This window comes from Phallusia mammillata, chromosome 3 (genome assembly GCF_965637545.1).
Source record: "Phallusia mammillata chromosome 3, kaPhaMamm4.hap1.1, whole genome shotgun sequence".
Lineage (NCBI taxonomy): Eukaryota > Metazoa > Chordata > Ascidiacea > Phlebobranchia > Ascidiidae > Phallusia > Phallusia mammillata.
This window is the reverse complement of record NC_137254.1, coordinates 27947594-27952017: the sequence shown is the minus strand read 5'-3', so window position 1 is coordinate 27952017 and position 4424 is coordinate 27947594. Positions and strand designations below refer to the sequence as shown.

Genomic DNA, 4424 nt, shown 5'->3' with positions numbered 1-4424 from the left:
TTATCGCGCGGTGTTTTCGTTGCGTTGTGACGTGCTTGCGTTTCATTCTTTTTTCCTTTGTTTATCGTGCACTGTTCTAGTCGCATTCAGTGTTATTTACCCTGATGAAGACGACCTGTATAGGACGTCGAAACGTCGGAATAAAAATACTTTTGCCAGAAGAGCTCTATAGACTTGATACTATGCCTGGCAGCAACAGCTTATTTATTAAATTATTAACTCGGGCACAATAAGCTTAGCCGTACAGGTACAACTTTTGCTAGTTCGTAAAACTCGATAAATCCCAAAATACAGGTTCGTATAAACTATAAACCGATTCGAACCGACAACGTCTTTGTCTAACCCTGGTGTTATATCTGTTTTATTTTCATCCAATTTTAGTTGCTTTTGTCAGTATGCTACAAAACAAGAAAAAGTAATTTTAAACTTCTTGTTTTTCAGCGATCATGGAGGTTGTGGCCTTGTCTTTTTACACAGCGAACATTGATTTAGTTCCCGGGGTCAACTGGGGTTATTCATACATTCTTGGCTGGTGCGCAGTGGTCATGTGTGTCTTCCTTGCTATTGGTTCTGGATTTGTAATCAAAAGATTTCATGTGACTTCTTAATGTGACCGAAGAAAATTCCATGTCATATGATTCAGTTCTGCTATTTAGTTCAATGATAAAGTTTTTGAACGCTGATTTTATGATAACAGAAGACAAAAATGAAATAGATATGTTCCCGGTCTTCAAATAGTGTTATAATTCGGTTTTGGTTTGTTGTAAATTAAAGTTAATTTTGCAGCGTTTCACATTAAATCAACACAATGTTTCTGGCACATAAACGTTACCAGCTCGTAGTAATAATTCGAAATCAAATGTAGTATATAATTCCTTACGTTTTTCATAAAAAAATCTTTGCAATACGAATTTAAAATTTGTTTTTCGTTTCTTTTAAGATGTGTGAATAGATATTCAATTTGTCAATTAAAATTGCCGAAAAGACGTTGGGCGTGCCTTGATTGTATATATGCAATCTATGGAACATTTTAACACTCCAACGCCTTGTTAGCTATATAGTATGTATTTTTTCGGGCAATATTGCGCGGTTCTTGCATGTGTTTGTTAAACAAATTTGCGTTTCATTTCGATCCAAAGTGTAATTATTTATAAGTTCCAATTCCAATCTGTGATTTACGTGTTTGGTTTTCTCATGCTGTATTTTCAACAGTAGAATAATAAATATAATTTCGGTGATGAATAAATAAATAATGACATTTCTGACAGGTACAAGGATAAAAAATGAAAACGGAAAGATTGCTAAAAAGATAACCTGTTTCTTTTAAGATTGAAAATAGTAACCCAACAAGAAAGGTAATCGATTTGCAAACAATGTCCACAACATCACCGTTAGGGGTCGACAAAGCTCTAAGCAGGTTTCGTTTGGTTAACAGACAATTTCAGGGCAGGAACGTGGCCGAATGGCCTGGCGCGCCCGACCCAAATAGAGACTGAAAAACCTGATCGGGATTCGTCCCCGAGAGTGACCTTGTTCGAACCCCGTGAAAAAACAAAACAAAAAAACAGGCAATTTCAACCTAACACAAAATTTGTTGAACAACACGTCGATATTTTATTATTTTTGTCACAACGGTATATTTTTTTTGTCACAACGGTATAGTACATGTTTGTACTGATGATGACAACAGATATTGTCGAAACGTCTACACGATGTATTCTATATACACCACTACCTTGGCAGTAATGTTTATGATTAAACTACTTTTCAAGTCCGTGCATAGTGTTTCTAGGTATATGGCGTGTTTTGACAGTTTTTAAAACATTGTGTGTAATGCCGTAACATTAATACGTACAATTGTATTTCTAAATGTAATCTTTTGTCTCTGATTTATACATTTGCCACATATTAAGCGATAATATCCCAAACTCCTTAGACCAGTTACCCAGATTTTTGAATTTGTGCCTCAACGTTTGTTAAAAACTTTGTGTACTCAATACATTTTACAACATACATAAAGAATTTTACCAGTCCAAATGATTTCCAAGGGATTGTGACTAACTCAGAATGTGCAAACAATAGTAACACGCCCTCTGATCGTTCACAATGTAAACGGGGTACTTGTTAAATACACGGAGTCCGTTGGCGAAGTATCAGTTGAAAATTAATTTAGCCAAAGTTTTAAATTTTAAAAAATTTAAATTTCGTAAAACAAGTGATCAATGGGGAAGTCAATATTCCAAAGTTTTATTTCAAAACTTGCAGCGCATTTGAAAGTTGTAGGTAGAAACATTAAAATACGAACGTAGTCAAATCAATATCAAACTACAAACGCAAAAACAGACACAGCATAAAAAAAGTTTAACATTTACTTTTCTTTGTTCAATTAGGGATCTTTACAAACAATAGTTTTGTTGCCTATCAAAAAGAATCAGTATTAAATACAGGACAAAATGCAGAAAATTGCTTAGGTAGTTTTGACATTCTTTGCTTTTGTGGCCCTTGTGCTTGAAATAATATCTCTGGCAACGGCTGCCTGACTCGTGTCCTCAGTGGATTATATAGGATCATGGGAACATTGCAGTTTGGGCTATTGTTCATCGTTTATCGGAAGTAAGTATGTTGGTTTTGTTAACTTTCATAAAAATGCATGCTAGCTAAGGAATAGATCTTTTTATGGAATGTTGAACATTGTTACATTAACATATGACTACAAACAAAACGTGTTACACGAGCTTTTGAAAGAGCAAACCAAGTGATAACTTACCGAATAAAAGTGAGGTTCCCATTTACTCCCAAAAAGTATTTTCTCATGCACAATTCAAATGTAGTTTTTAGTTAATATTTCATAAACTTAGTTGTATTTTTTGATGGTATTAAAGTACTACAAAGTGGTCAACACGGTGGTCTTACATTTAAATACTTCAATCTCTTTCCATGTAGCTTCTTTGGACGTTTGGTTTCAATGGCCGACACGGATTTTTGCAATAATTTCCACCTTAGCATTGTTGGCGGCCGTAATCCACTGTCTGCGGATTTTGTTTCAAAATATTCCTCTTGATGGTTGGGCAACTGGAAGAGGATTGCCAGGGAGCTTTACTTCGGCAGGTAATGTGACAAAATTAAAGTTAACCTCAGCACAACAATAAAAAATAGAAACAGTTTCAACTCCGGAGAATGGGCCGACATCCATCCATAGACCTCGTGTAAAAATATACTAGTAAAAAGTGAACATACACACGTACAGGGATCAGCCCTTAAGCGTTTATGCAGACCAGCAATCACGGTATACCCATTTTTAAATCATAGTACGTTTTCTAGCCTGTATATTGTCTCATGGGAAATGCTTGTGTGACCGACTTGATTCGGTATAACGTCATTAATAGACCTGGCGTACTAAGATGGTATAAAATGCCATAGTACGTGCTTGGTTTGTTTCTATGATAGTGTAATTTGAAAGACTATCGATTGTGGTAAAATATGTCAATTTAATTAGATATAGGTTCGTATAAAGGTACGTCGATGTTTTTTTTATGTCAGAGGCATTAGCCTAAAAAAATTAACTTAGGTTTTACTATTTGAAAGGTTTAATAACTTGGCCTATAATACGCGATACAAATAGGCTTTCACCTGCGCCATTTAGATTTTAACGCCCCTGTGTTTGTAATAGATAAGTGTTGACGAACTTGGGTAAAATGGGTTTGTTTTCCACTTTGTTAGGCAGGTCCATGGCGCATGAAGTTTTAATAGCAGTTTAGATGACTAAAGATTACATGGTATTATTTTCACTTTCGCTCGATGCAGGAAGCGTCATACAGCTAAAACGAACGTAGTGCCTTTTGCTCGAAAACAACAAGTAACTTTGTTGTATTGTGTGCGGTCTACTAAATATTTCACGGGTTTTCTCGCAAGTGCGATAAAAAAATTGTACCTCAAACATTGATTAATCGGTTGGAGCGTAAATTAATCACGCTCATAAATGTTGTCATGCCATCAGACGGTTGTAACTTGAGTTGTGCCAACGAATACCATGGCACCTACTACTACACGGAAGTTAATATTTGACACAATACCTCGAATGTCTTATCAGTACAAATATTCTAGGTTGATCATTGGTGTTTAAAATTATATTTAAATACCGGACGTCCTTGCATGCTTTGAGACTATGGAGAAAATTCAAAACTTTAGCAGACAAATATTAATTTATTAACTCGGGCATACCAAGATTAACTGTTGCGAGTTCGTAAAAAAAATCACGAAATACAGGTTGGTATAAACTGGTTTGAACCAACTCGTGTGTTCAAGACATAAGTTTTAGTTTCATTTTTATTTATTTTTAGTTGCTTTTGTTAGTAGGCTACAAAACAAAAAAGTAACTTTAAACCTCTTGTTTTACAGCTAGTATGGCGATAGTGTCCTTGTGC

At 35.2% G+C, this 4424-nt stretch overlaps 1 long non-coding RNA gene across 1 annotated transcript; it reads left to right on the top strand.

The window, feature by feature from the left end:
* Positions 1-7: 7 nt before the first annotated feature.
* On the top strand, positions 8-688 carry LOC145218885 (uncharacterized). Its single transcript, XR_013857774.1, has 2 exons — positions 8-294; positions 442-688. It is a non-coding gene; the product is annotated as an uncharacterized LOC145218885 (long non-coding RNA).
* Positions 689-4424: the final 3736 nt, after the last annotated feature.